This window comes from Drosophila sulfurigaster, chromosome 3, assembly GCF_023558435.1.
Source record: "Drosophila sulfurigaster albostrigata strain 15112-1811.04 chromosome 3, ASM2355843v2, whole genome shotgun sequence".
NCBI classification, from domain to species: Eukaryota; Metazoa; Arthropoda; class Insecta; order Diptera; family Drosophilidae; genus Drosophila; species Drosophila sulfurigaster.
This window is the reverse complement of record NC_084883.1, coordinates 36,619,797-36,635,446: the sequence shown is the minus strand read 5'-3', so window position 1 is coordinate 36,635,446 and position 15,650 is coordinate 36,619,797. Positions and strand designations below refer to the sequence as shown.

Here is a 15,650-nt window from a genome sequence, read left to right as displayed (position 1 = left end):
CGAGTGTTCTTAAATTGCAATGAAATGTTGCTTAACTTTATGATATTTTAATTTATGTCAAATTTATTTTAATTGGTTTGGTTTTCTATGAAGGAATAAATAGTTTACAATATATATATTTCATGTCGAAATTACTTGAGAAGAGCAAAGAGAGGCAATATTTGGTAAACTTTTTTTTTATTTTAAACTTGGCAGCACTGAAAGATTATTTTAGTCAGTAAGTTGGGTTTTTAAAATGCAATGAAATGTTACTTAACTTTATGATATTTTAAATTTATTTTTAATAATTTAATTGGCTTAGTTTCCTATTAATGCATAAATAGTTTTCAATATATTTATTTCACGTCAAAATTATGTGAGAATCGCAAAGAAAGACGGTAATTAATATACAAACTTGGCAGCACTAAAAAAAGTATCTTAAGCAGCAAGCTGACGTTTTTAAAATGCAATGAAATGTTAACTTAACATTTTATTTTTTCTTTATTTATTTCAAATTTATTTTAATTAGCTTATTTTAATATTCATATTTCACTTGAAACATATTTGAGAAGCGCAAAGAGAGGCTGTATTTGTTAGACACTCTTTTATTTCAAACTTGGCAGCACTGAAAAGTAACTTAAGTGTAAAGAAAATACAATGAAGACCTACCATAAAATATAATTATAATTTCGGATATTACTAATATATTTTTAAAGTACTTTATTTTGCCCTTTATATAATATATTGTTATAATATTCATTTAATAAGTTGAATTAGTTTATATTTGTCGATTTTTATCAAAGGTTTATAACATAAATTTGGTACTTTTTACATTAATTTTTAATTACATTTTATTTGCTCTCGTTTCTTATTGTTATAAATTTAATGATTTAAATAAGTTTTATATTAGATTTTTCTATTAATCTATATATAAAGTGAAGAGCATTCATCAGCCGATTTCTATTCCTGGCTTCTCCATAACAAACTCACATAAAATTTGCGCACGTTCGCTTTTGTGCTATCAGCTTGAAATATTTGCAACACTTATCAGCTGAGAAATTGGCATATATAGTATATATTTACATACACACAAACACACATATAGTGTATATAGTATAGTCGAATAATGGCAAGTTCAATTTGCGCGATAAGCGCGAAAAATCAACAAAAACCAAAAAATAATAATAAAAGAAATACTTAATCATAGCTGAAATCTGGCAAGAGGTAACCCCACATTTGGCGACCAAATGGACAGAGTCTCTTCCCCTCCGTGCCCCCCTCGTATCGTCATAAAATGTCATAATATTTGCACATTCTATTTTCATTTATGTATTTTATTTTATTTTGGTTTTTTCTGTTTGTCAGAAAGGTAAACAAAATCAAATCGATAGGTTACTGAACCAAAAAGGCGAAACTGCAAACAGGAAAGCAGCTGAAAACAGAAAAGCGAGCAACAACAATAACAACAACAACAACTAAAACAACAAAAGACAACGTCGCATACATAATGCAAATGCAATAACAACAAGCAAAAGATACGGATACAGATACAGATACAGACAGTGAGATACAGATACTGAGTGAGAGCAAAGTGTTGCCAACAATGCGATACGGATTCTATATTTAAGCATAGACTGCATCTTACAATACCGCAGAAAGGAAGACAATAGACAACGTTCCACGTTCTACGCTCGCTTTTTGTATCTTTGGGATACTTGGCTACAAAGCGTTTATTTTTAGGCGGCACGCTGAGAGATTTATTTTTGCGAGTGTGCCGCTCTGTGTATTTCTTTTTTTCCTGGCTAGTTTCATTGCTTCAAATCACATTTAAACTTGTCGTTTTGAGTGTGCTTTTCTTTTTTTCTGCTCCCCATACCCTGGAAATATTTGACAGTTAAAAGAAGAGATTTTCATGAATACTTGTTATCAGTCTTAATTATTTACATACGAAGACGATACTTGGCTTTTGATCTCTTTAATATTTTTTCTAACTATTCTAAAAATTTCATGACAATCACTTAGGAGTATTCAGCAGTCTCTTATTTCTTCGCTTAATGATGTTAAGTGTACAATTATAAACACTTTCAACAATAGTAAAGAGATTTTTGTGATTAATGCCTATGTTGATTATATCCGGCTCAAATATTTATATACGGCACTAATTTTTGGCATGTTATTATATTATTATTTACTCTAAATATTCCAAAAATTTCCTGATATTTTATATATTTACAGCGCTAATTTTTGGTATATGCTTATATTAATATTTAGTCGTTATATTCTGCAAATTTCATGACAATCTCTAAAGAGTATCACGCAGTTGTCTCGCTTTTTTCGTTTGATGATGTTAAGTGCATAATTATAAACTTTCAACGATGGCAAATAGATTTTTGTGATTAATTCTTATGTTGTTTTCGCTTATGTCCGGCTTAAATATTTATATACAGTGCTGATTTTTGGCATGTGATTATATTAATATTTAGTCAAAATTTCCTAAAAATTTGATGATATTTACTTCAGACCATCTGTCAATCGTCTATCACTTTTTGCTTAATTATGTTAAATGCATAATCATGAATACTTTTGGAAATTGCGAAGAGATGAAAGGTTCCAATACTATTTATGAATAATTTCTATACTATTTACGCTTATGTCAGACTTCCATATTTATGTATATAAAGCGCTGATTTTTGGTATATGTTTATATTAATATATAGTCTTGATATTCTGAAAATTTCATGAGAATCGCTGAAGAGTATCTAACACATTCTTGCCTTTTGTTAAAGGTACAATATTAAAAATATTAAAAATATCCTATTATGAAGAGCAACTATTTTAAGTTTTCTTGGAGCTAAGTTCTGGCGTGATTAAGTCAAAATTTCTTTTACAGGGTATCTGTTAGTCGTTGCTTTCATATGTACACTTGTTGTTTTTGCAACATTGCGAAAACGAACTTTGGCAGAAAAATAAAATAATATAAGAAGCAAAAACAATTTAAGGCAAATAAACTGAAACGAAACGAAACGAAAGTAAACAACATGCAAAAACGGCACAAAAGACACGAGACGAGGCAAGAACAGGGGGCGTGGTGAGGGGCTGGGGTTGAGGCGAATGTGGAGACAAGAGAGGAGAGGCGATGTCAGCAGTCGTTAATAATTTACATATCTAGCTACAAATCGACCTATGTACAGACACATGTATCTACAAATACACATGAAGCCAACCTTTATGCATGCTCAACTTGTTTTTTCTCGTTGTTCTTTTTAAGGTTTTCGTTGTTATTGTTGCTCTTGTTGTTCTTGTTGTTGTTGCTGTGGTTCTTCGTTTTATTTTGTTTTAATTTATATTTTTGTTGATTTGTTTCTTCGTCGTTTTTTTTTTTTGATTGTTTATACAAAAAATGCTCGATGTTTATTTATACAAAATTGCATACACATCATACAATAATTTACCTTATATTGTACATGTGTCTTTCAGCACGCCCCGCACCTGTCAATTTAACTCCCCCCCTCCTCTTCACCCTCAACCTTCTCTCTCTGGGGGGCAGTCTACGTTTTTCGTCAACCCGGAAAACAACGACATCAAATGAACAATTGCAAATTTCTGTTCTTTTGGGCACGATACTTCGCTAAGTGACTGACTGACGGACTGACTGACTGACTGGCTGTGTGGGCGTTGCCAGAAAGGGGGCGTGGTGCGGGGTCTTGACTGCTGAGGGTTATGCTTTTGGGCCAACCGAAAACAGCTCGTTTAGTGTGTTTTCTTTGTGGCCATAATGGGTGTCGTTCTTAACTGATTGCTTAAACGTTTAAGTGCGGCTGGCGCACGTCAAATTTATTTTTTTTTTCAAGGGGATTGGTCAGCTTTTTTATAGGTTGAATAGGTTAAATAGGTAGAGTGGAGTGTGGGCTTAAAGAGGTATTCAATTAGACAATGAAACAAGGGAATGGGTATTGAAAATTATTAAAAAAGAATAAGAAAATTTAATATATTATAAACTATGATTAAATTATAAGTTGAATTTTATTCTATTTATAATCGAAGCTAATTATTTGATTTTACTTTTGTTTTTAGAATAATCAAAGTGTAATTCTATAAGATTAGATGATAATTTTATTCAAATTTAATTTTTTCTACCATATACATATATGTTTTATATATTTGTAGAATAAAATATTTGGAATTTCATAAAAATAGTAAATATAGAATTTAAAGTTTTTTTATATATGTATGTTCTAAATTGATATAAAAAACTTTCAATTCTATATTTACTATTTTTATGAAACTCCAAATAAATTAGAATATAAGTTATTTTGCTGTTTAGTTGTTAGTTTATATTAAAATTTCAGATATGATTAAGAATTTTAAACATTTTTCATATTAATTCCCAAATTTATAAATCAAGTATGAAAAACTTTTCAACATTTCTTGAACTTTCCACTACGCCAAATGAAATTCCAAAGTGTCTTCTACTACAAAGTAGTAGACAAATAGTAGCAGCTGTCATTTGCACTGCCTTTTCTCTAGATGTTTGGCTTAGCTGATAAGCCGATTTGAATGCGTGCCATCTGCGGATTATCGCAATTCGCAATTTAAACAATAATCCTACATTCATTACCTCTTCACAATGTGTCCAATTAGCAAAGCAACTACAACAACAACAGTGATGAGCACTAATCGCAAAACTCAAATAGTAGCAGAAAAAAGGGCGCAAAAAAAGGTAGTTTATGCACACAGAATAAAGCGCATACAAAGTGCAGTCGCAGCACGCGCTAAAAGCAGCGGCAGCGCAGTCAGCAGCGCTGTTAACGTTTGACGTTGACGTTCGCTGTAGCGGCATGCCGCAACATTAGAAAATCGACAACAGAGAGTGGAGAGAGCGTGCTACCGAAGAGAATGAGAGAGTGAGCTTTGCACAGCGACTGCACCAACACTAGCGAACTTGTGTGAAGCACACACACATGCTCAGCTGGGGGCCGGCAAAAAGTTGAAAAATTTTGCAATTGTTTTGACTAAAAAAGCTTAGAGAGCGCGCCAAGCAGCCGGAGAGAGAGCGCAAGTAAGTGCATGTCTGAGCTCACGCTAGTGTGTGTGTGCGTGTGTGTGTGAGAGAGAGTAAGTTACGCGCTCTTTTGGCGCTCGCTGCTTGCTGCTTTTGCTTTATTTTTCATGTAGACATTGTATTTGTAGTTGGCGGCGAGACCAGAGACCCCAGACCCGTGGCCAGAGCCATAGCTAAAAGTTGGCGCGCGCTTTGCTCCCACAGAAAACAGACGTCGTCGTCGGTCGCTTAGTCGTTGCGTCGCTGCGTCGATTTGACGCCTCGTCGCTTCACCTCCGCGCTGCCTTGTGTCAGAGTTTCGTTTCGTTTCGCTTTGGTTTCGGATTCGAATTCGGTTTCGGTTTGTTGTACTTGATTTTGTTAGTTTAGTTTCTGTGTGTGTGTGTGTGTGTGTGTATTTTTTGGCATTTTGTTCGATTTTTGTGCCGCTTGCAGTCGTCGACCGCCAACGACGTCGACGTCGTCGACATCTAATAAAAAAGCTGCACACGGTCTATATATGCATACTCGTGTGTGTATGTGTGTATGCATATATTTATTTAGGAGAGTGCCGAGTACTTGAATTATAGAGCGCAGACTGTGTGTGAAAATTGTGGAAAAAAAGGAAAAATGTAGTCGCCAAAAATTCAAAAACAACAAAGAGCAAAATGCCAAAAAAAACTGAGTAGATAAAACGCGCGCGGCAAACACAAAAACAAACAAACAAGCAAGCAGAAATATTAAAAAGCGATTTATGAAATAAACAAAACACACGCGGCGTATAAGCAACAACAAGGAGCAAAGTAAAACGAAGAAGAAGAAGCAGTGGGAAGAAGCAGCAGCAGCTGTGTGATGTATAAGAAGAAGAAGAAGGCGTTGTAAAGCAGAAGAAGCAGCAGCAATTGCAGCTGTAGAAAAAGCGCCAATAATTGGTATTACAAATACATAGATTTAACTTAATTGCAAAACGACAAATAATTTTGTCAACGTTTGCAGCTTTATTTTGCAGTTGCAACGGTAACTGCAACTGCAGCTAAAAACTGACCAAGTGTTCGTGTCTCTCCCTTATGTGTATGTGTGTGTGCGAGTGTATGTAAAAATTTGATGTAGCTGCATTACGCGAGGGTGTCTGCATCTCTGTCTGTGTGAGTTTGTGTGTGAGTCGTGAGCACGTGCAATTGTGCAAGTGTATTGGTGACTCTCGCTGTTCTCGATGTCAGCGCTTCAATGTGTGTGTAATTTGCACGCTGCTGCAGCGCTGCAACTGCGCTCAGTAAACTTTTTGAGGTTAGTGTTAGTTGCACACACACACACACTTACAAAGCTTACACATTTATATATCCTCTAATATAGCAGTTAGCCAACCCCCCTTCGTTACACCCTCACTCCACACAGACAAACACACACCCTTTTATGCAGATGAAGTTGATTTGCGCCAACGAGTTAATTTTTTGTGGGTTTTTGTTGATGCGACACACAAAGTTATCGCTGTTATCGTTTTTATCGCTTTCTGTTGTTGTTATCGTTGTTGTTGTTGTTGTTGTTGCACTAGACGCCGGCTTTCTGTTTTGTCTGTATTCTGTTTTTTTTTTACTATTTTGATAGTTTTATGTTTGCTTGTTTTGCTTTTTGCTGTTGGATTTCTATTTTTGGCTTTTTTATGGGCTGTCAATTAGTTAATTTAAACCGGAATGACTTTGAATGCAATTCGTTAACTAGATTAAATAGCAAACATCTTTATTAGCTATCGATTTAATACAGCGCAATTTAAACAAATAGGAGCAGTCTATTTTAATTAACTATTTTAGTAAAGAGGAAGAAGCAAAACTGGATTGATGATGTTGTAAGAAAAACTATTTTAATAAAATGTAGATAATTTATTAAAGACGTTAAACTATAAAAAGTAAGCTGCATATTCGAAAACATAATCTTTCAAATTAAAGAATTTAAATAATCCATATTTAAAATAAATTCATAAAACTTCGCTAGCTCAAATAAACATTAAGTCTGTTTGAAAAGCATTATACAAATTATGGTTATATTTTATGTATTTATGTATTTAGTTATAAATATTAAAATTCAGATTTCATATAAGGCTTTTGTTATAGCTTTATTATATTTATAAGCCTAATTTAAATTCCTAAAAATTAATAAAAACTTATTTCCTTTTGCAAAAAAAAGAAATAAATGAGTAATTAATGCAAAAACTCAAGATTAATGTGCTTATGTGAAGCCCCTTCGTCAGACACAAAAAGAGACACCAATAAAGCTTAGCTCTTCGCTCTGAAGTTAATTCAATTCAAAGTCAACTTTGAGTTCCCAAAAGAGAAACGTAGCAGACTCGACTGAAAAGCTTCTTAGAACTTAATGGAAGTTTTTTTTTTATTAAAGCTGAAACTCTAATCAACTCACTTAGAGTTCTTCTCATTTGGTTTCTTTCAATGTTTCGAGCCCTCACTAGTTGTCACACCCCCTTTGAGGAAAAAGAGCGGGCAAAAGTTCCGTGCATAAAGTTGAATAACAACAAATTATATTATAGTCTATACTATGTGATAATCCAAGGCCACGTCTTATATGAGGTGTGAAAAGAGTTTGCACTGTTGTGTTTTCTATTTGATTTATCTTTTGATGCAAATACGTTTATGGTTTATATATTTGATAAAGATTTTTATTAAATTATTATGTTTTCTAATTGAAAATTCAATTTTATTCTTTCTTTACAGCATTAATAACACTCAACAAGAACTATTATAATTCAACGAGCCAAAAGAGAGGAAATCACATCCAATAAACATTTCGGGATAAACGAAAAAGGAAACGCATATTTTTGCAATAAAGAAAAAGGTGAGTGGAAAATGTGGAAAATCGAAAGAGTAAAAATAGAAAAAAACGTATTTTCTGGAGCGTTGCGAAAATTAAATGAAAAGCGAGTAAAAATCAAAAAACCGAAAAAAAAGAAAGAAAAAAAACGCACCACGGAAAATGTTTGCGCGTAAATCAAGTTGACAAAATGCAAAATGGCAAAACGAGGGTCTTGGGTGATGAAGAGGGGTGGCAAAGGCGCCGAGGGGGCAGATAAGTCACACACACACACACACAAATACAGAGGCACACAAAACGGCACTAATGAGCAGCGGCAGCAGCAACAACAAAAGCAATGCGAAATACGCAAAAACTAAAAGCAAATACAAAAAATGAGCAGAAAAAATAAAAGCGGAAAGTCGAAGCACTTTTACACTAAATTAGTATTTTATTTATGATTAGCGAAATTGCAAAACAACCTAAAAAATCAGTTAGTCAAATTATATGAATATGGTATTTAAATCCTTTTTGTTTTTTTTGTATTATTTTAAGCTATTTTAAAATGTAATTAAAAAGTCGAAGCAATGTTACACATTAATCTGAACCAAAAACAGATTTTATAGAAAAGGTTAATTTATTTTCTTTGAAAAATCTCTTCTATAAGCCTCAACCAAAAGTGATATGAATATTCTCCAGAATACCAATTAAATTCCGTAATATGGGAAACCCTTTTATTGAAAGCCTCTTCAATCTCCTCTTAAAAATCTACAAACTGTGTGCCAAAATAGTGATACCCTTTGAAAGAGTATAGGAAAAAAATTGCCACAAATCATTTGCGATTTTTTTGCTTCTCTCTTTTGCTCTTTTTTTCTTGGTTGGTTCAGTTTTTTTTGCGAAATTCCCCCAGAGGCAAAATTCGTTTATTTTGGGTGTATGGAGAGCAATAGAGAGGAGGAAGGGGAAGGGGCAGACGAGGAGGGGGGTGTAATCTGTGGTGCTGGTGCGTATCTAAAAATGCTGTATGCGAATGTCAGCCCATAAAGGAATATGATGAATTATACGCGAAATAAAAAAAAACAAAATCAACAACATTAACAGCAACAACAATAATAAATTTTGTTTTGCACAAAAAACTAAAATCCACACAAAATGTTCAACAGCAACAAAAACAAGCAAAATCACTTAATTGTGTGCCCCAAGTGTTTGACTCTCCACATAGATGAGTGTGTGCTTGTCTCTCTGCATGTGTGTGTGCGAGTGTGTGTGTGTATCTGTATCGGATGTGTGTATCTAACAGATACATCTGCAATAACCTAATGCATGTGTGGCGTGTGGAACTGCCATCGAATCGAGCCCCATCTATCATCATACTGAGATCTCTGTCTCTCTGTCTCTGTTCGAAATGTTGCCGGCAACAAAATCTCCTCCTCTTCTTCTTCCTCCTCCTCTTCTTCATCGTGCTCAACTGCTGCTTGTCTCATTTCTCATTCTCATTCCCATTCTCATTCTCGCTGTTTTTTTTTGTGTTTGTCGCCACAGAACGTCGACGACTTCGAAAATTCGACGCGTTAATTAAATGTGCAGATATTTACGTCGAATACGAGATAAAACTATTTAGAAGGATCTCAACACTTTAAACGAATTCCAAACACACTTTCACTTTTGTTAGAATGTTCTTCAAGCTGCTAGATTTTTAATGGAAAGTCCTGAAACACATACATCTCTTACTATAGATCATAATATTGACACCTAGCTATCAAATAGCTAATAGATTTATTGAAATACTATTAAAAAGGTTTATTTTATTTATAGTCTCGTATTTAATAATTTACTTAGCTTAAACATGTTTTTGTTTAACTTTAAATAACAAATTTACTTGGATAATATTTAAAGCAAATTTTAAAATTGAATTGCAAAACAAAATATAAATAAATAGGATAAAGCAAATGAAAGTTTTTCAAGAGAACTTATTTTAAATTGTAGTCAAATTAGATTAATGTGAATAAATGTGTAGAGGCAGAAATCATTTATAAGGAAATCATTTTAAGTTGTTTCCTTTCAAAACTTCTTCCTCGTATTATTTTTGTATAAAATTTAAAAATTAATATATAAGTAGAGAATAATTAAGTATCATAAAATATATAGTACTATTCTTAGTACAATTTGGAAAAATTATAAATTGAATTTAAATTTAATCTAAGCAAAGATTGATTTTGTTTAATAGTTACTCTTTAATCAATTTAGTTGCAATAATCGATTCATATGAATTGTCAAACTTAACGAAATTGCCATTGTACTTTTGGATAGAGTATAGAAAAGTACAGCTATCGATGCTTCAGCTAGGTGGATGTAACTCTCCACATTTTGCAAAATGTTTGCAAAAAAGAAAAAAACCCGAAAAATACTACGAAAATAAAAGATGAAAACAATATAAAATTTGGACGCTTGGACGCCTTGGTCGCAATTTTCATGACTCATTTTTTTGCCTTTTTTCGGCTGATATTTTGTTGTTGTTGTTGTTGGTTGATTTCGTCGTGTGTCGTCGTTGGCAATTGTGTTTTACCTGTAGTTTATGCGCTCTCTCTTTCGCTCTCTTTCTCTCTCGCTCTGCCACTCTCACTGTGGCGGGCTTAAAAAGCTCTCTAGCGCTCTCTTCTAGTCATGAAAGGGGTGGTGGGGGGTGGAGAAGGGAAGCTTTTGTGTATTGAATTAGACGACTGCACAAATTACGTTAAATTTTTGGCGCTCGTTTTTGTTGTTGTTGCTGGCGTCGAAGCAACAAGCGCAAAAAGTTTGCCAATTTGTTGTTGCTTTTATTTTTTTTATTCTGTTCTAACCTTGAAATCAAATTGTTGTTGCTCTATCGTGTTATTCTATTTTTTGTGCGCTTTGCCAGATAAATACAATAGATAGATAGGCCCATGAGTTTGAGTTCTTTCAAACACACATAAAAAACATTTTGTGTGTGTTCTTTTCTCTTTTTTTTTGCGTTCTATGGACAGATTGTAAATCAATTTCAAAGCTCGAATTGTTTGCTCAAAGTAGAGTCATTAACATAATGAGCGTACTGTCAGGGAAACAAGTGATCTTTAAATATCGCAATAACCATTTTTAATGAATATTTAGCAAATTAAGTAAAATTTGTATTTTTAGTCTCTTTTGGGATTTCATGAGTATACAAAATATATATGTACATATATACCTGTTAGTCCACTATAATTTGTTTGTTGTTTTGCTGTTAATGTCTTCTACGAGTGCTGTTATCTATAATTGAGTGTTGACAAATTATTTCCGTTTTATTGCCTCGTTAAACTTTCTTTTGACTTCTCTGAAAATAGAAAACTTTATCAATTTCGTTAGACAGAGTCAATAAATATTTGAAACAGCTTTTCGAGATTGATCTACGACTGTAAATAATTTAACATTTCTCTAACAGAGTTCTGCAACAGAGTAACATTTTAGTGGAAGATGTTTAATGACATTTTAAATGCTTTTAAGAATTAACGATTTATAAAATATAAAACATTATCAATTTCAGTAACATAGTCAATAAATATTGACAAACAAGAGATTGATCTACGACTGTAAATAATTTAACATTTCTCTAACAGAGTTCTGTTAACAGAGTAACATTTTAGTGGAAGATGTTTAATGACATTTTAAATGCATTTAACGATTTATAAAATATAAAACATTATCAATTTCATTAAACATAGTCAATAAATATTGACAAACAGCTTCAAGAGATTGATCTACGACTGTAAATAATTTAACATTTCTCTAACAGAGTTCTGTTATCAGAGTAACATTTTAGTAGAAGATGTTTAATGGTATTTTAAATGCTATTAAAAATGAATGTATTACGCTTAAAATATATTCATTTTAAATAAGTCATTAACAGATCTTTAAAGTCATTTAAAATATAATTTAAAATTTTTGTTAGCTGCTTAAAATATGTTAAAGTTAATGTGTTCATTAGCATGGCAAATAGTTGACAGCAGTAAATTTTTATCGCTTACTTTGTTAATGCGTAAAGAGCATAATTTGCGTATTAATAAATGTTTAATTAGCTTACCAACTCTTTTATCGTTGACAGACTCTTTCGCTGCCTCTTCTCGAGCGCTTCACTTATCGATCATACTCATCAAGTATACGAGTAGTTGGCGCTTTTGTGGGCAATTTTAAAGCACGCTTCGCTGGCAGTGAAAGTTGTCAACGGCGTTGTTAACGCCTCCCCTCAGGCTCTGTTTCGACCACGATTTCTACTCTAGTTTTTCTTTCTTTTCGTCGTTTGCTGTTGTTTTTTTTTTTTTTTTTCATTTTTCTATTTCTATTTGAAATTTCAATGGCGTGTGGGCAAGCAAAAGAGGAGACTCAAAGCGATTCAGCCAATGGCAGGCAGCATTTATGGCCATTAATATCTGGCATTCATCTCTTGTATCTTTTGTGTCTTGTCTTGTCTTCTGTGCATGTGCATATGTAAGAGTACAACTACAACTACAACTAAAGTGTGTGAGTGCGAGTGTATCTTGTATCTTTTATGTTGTATCTTGTATCTTGTGTGTTTAACTGCTACCACAAACGGCGCGTGTCTATTGTGTCTCGGCTGTCAGGTGTGAAGTAGGTGGAGTTTATCTCCATAGTCGCACAGTCTTCGCTCACTCATCACTCATCGCGTTGAAATTGCATTTCGATTTGCTCGGCTGCCTTCCCAAGGGGTTTACGATTACGCATAGTATAAACTGTGTATGAATAATGAATGCACATGGGGGAGAAACAATCTATTCGAAATGCTCCTTAATGCTCATTGTTTCAGTCTGTTGCTGTTTTGTCATAAATTAAATGCTAGATTTAGTTACATTCTAGCTGAGATTGAATTCAAAATAAAGATGCATAACTATCTAATGACACTGACGAGTTCTTGAGAATAAGATTAGCATTGTGATGAATTCGAAATTTTGTATAGAGTAAAAAACCTTCACTTATTTCAAAGTTAAACAATTGAAAAGTTCTCAAATAAATATTTTCGGATCTTAGAACTTACCAAATTAAAGATTATTCAATCAGAGATTTCATTAACTTGAAGTTAAATAAATTAATAAAATTTTCTGAAATAATAAAAGTTTAGTAAAATATTATAATTCTAATATATTCAAATGTTTTCGAAGCTTACCAAAATTTTTAACTAGAAATAAAAAATGTTATTGTTAAAGTGAATTAGTGAACTCATAGAATAATTGACACAATTCGTTTAGAATCCAAAAAAAAAAAAATACAAAATAATATAATCTTTGCTTTTCGATCTTACCAACTGAATAATTACAATTACAAATTTTAATCTTAAAGATCATTTCTGAACTTGGAGAAAAACTTTCAAAATTTGCAGAATCAATGCAATCTTAAAGAGTTTCCCCAATAAGGAATATTCCATTAAAGATCTTATAACTGCACATTAAATTAAAATTTGCATTAAGATAATGCAAATTTGAATGAATATATAGTTTCCTGGAATGATCAGCCATAAAAGTGCAATAAGTTCCTGCCTGCCGCATCCATGTGGCGAGTGATTGAAGCAAAGAGCCTGTCATAAAGCATCATCTGCTTTCAGTTTTGGGGATCGTTGAGTAAAGCATTTAAGCAAATGTATCGCACTAACACTCATTTAAATGGCCGCACGCATTTCAAAGTAAAAATAAACCACACACATTTTACATGTGTAAGAGCGGAAGAGAAGTAGTGCCTATCGAGGTAGGGCAAGTGGGGCAAAGCGGTGCGAAAAACAAACATGCCGTGCTTCTACTTAGATAGTGCAAGTGCAAGTGGAACGGGAAGGAGAAGGAGAAGGGGAGGAGAAAGAGTAGCGACAACGAACGCATAAATTGCAAATGCTGTCGCGCTGCCAATGGAGCGCAATAATTCACAAATAGCAACAACATCGCATCGGCAAAGGCGACTTCGTCTCCACACGACTTCGGCTCACCTCACTTCGGGCTTCGGGCACGAAGTGCAACTGCATTGCACACAGTCCCAGTTCCAGTGCAATTTCTGTGCGAGTGTATGCGTGTCTTTGTGTGTGCATGCGTGTGAGTGAGTGAGAGTGCAAATGGCAATGCGAGAGTGCGAGTGCGAGTGCGAGCATATCTTTTAGTTTGTTTTGCTAGCACGACGCGTCGCGGCGTTCATTTGCGGGTTCAAGGTAGTTTAGTTCTCTCGCCTCATGCGATTCCACTCACACACGCACACTAGTAAACACGCACTCGCATAGCTACACACATGAGTATTGGAAGTGCGTTGAGTTGCGATTCGACTCGATGCGAATCGATGCGGCAGTGTTAACTTCTTGTAATTGTTGTTGTTGTTATTATTGCTCTCGTTTGCTGTCGCTGCTCTCTTTGTTGTTGTTGTTCTCGTTGTTGCTGCTGCTGACACGCATTGCGTTTCCAATTGATATTCTCCCAATTCATTTTGGCACTTGCAAAACGTTTTCAATCTCTTTCGCAACCGCAAATTTGTTTTGACTTTATCAATTTAATCGTAAACACTGTAAATCTGAACGAAAGATGAATTACTTAACATTTCATTTGGCTCAATTGATCATTCATTTTTGGAAAATTTATATACAGATGAAAATAATATTATTCAATAATTATTATTAGTTTGTGACTATATAAATTGTATGTTGATTCCAAAATATTGTTGTTTCCGATTTCCAAAAAATAATTATATAAGTTGAGACTTAAAAAACAAACTGGCCAAAATTATATATCTTACATCTTATGTTAAGGACAAGCTCTTAAGCTCGGCTTTAAAGCGTTAAAGAATGTTAAGAATATACAGAAACTGCAATGAAATTCTTGCTGGAATAACAATTGTGAATCACGTCTGGAATCTTACTATAATAGGATCTTACTAATTTTAAATGTAAGTTTGGAATTGTATAATACTGTGCTAAATTCTTTCTGGAATAAAGAATAGAAGAAGAAAGAAGAAGAAGAAAGAAGAAGAAGAAAGAATAATGTAATAGTTGCTCACTTTTCTTATTTAGTCTAAAACTGGTCCAATTCTAAAAGATTTATGATATAAAGTTCGTTTAATTTTGATAGAATTTCTCTAATTTAAGAGACAGTTTCTCTTAATAGGTATTTCTATAGCTTTAATCTGGAAAAGTTAACATGTGGGCCTAATTATTGCATAAATTGTAAAACCATTAAGATGGAAATTCGATTGTGATCCAGCAAATTAACAAAACTAATAAAGAGAGTATCAACAGATTGTGTTATATAGTTTATTATGTTGAATTGTTTATTTTATTTGTCTTACTTAAGATCAGTGTTGTGTAATGCATTTAATATATAAGGTGTAATGCTAACACTTAACTTAACTACCAGTAAGTGTTGTGAACTGCACTTTGAGAGCTCTTTACTGTAGTTCTCCACCTCTTGAATTGTATCATGCAGGGCTTTTTGTTTTTGTACAGCTGATGCTTAATGGGTTCAATAAGTTAATCAAAAATTGTTAAGCAAGTCAATTACTCAATGGTTGTTGTAGCATGTTCCATGATTGCCATGACATCAGAGTTGATGTTTTACGTTCTTCACGTTGTTGTTGTTGTCTATTCCTGAGGAGATGTGAACGAAGACAGAAGGAGAGAGAGGAAGAGAGAGAGAGAGAGAGAGTTGCGCGGAGATTGGCAAATGATGAGAGCCAATAAGTTAGTGGGCAATGATGATGATGTTTATGGGGCCAGGCCACATGTTTTGGACGGCACTTTACTTGTATTTTGATGTAGATTGTTAATGGATCCCACTCTCCATCTCTCTGGCTGTTT

General features: G+C 33.5%; 1 protein-coding gene across 1 annotated transcript in view; it reads left to right on the top strand.

Annotated features, from left to right (window-relative positions):
• Window positions 1-15,650, top strand: part of LOC133841810 (zinc finger protein 835) — a 45,928-nt gene that overhangs the window by 11,587 nt on the left and 18,691 nt on the right. Inside the window, exon 2 of the mRNA XM_062274561.1 lies at window positions 7,744-7,864. The gene's annotated coding sequence lies outside the window, so the exon portion shown is untranslated. The remainder of the gene's footprint in view (window positions 1-7,743; window positions 7,865-15,650) is intronic.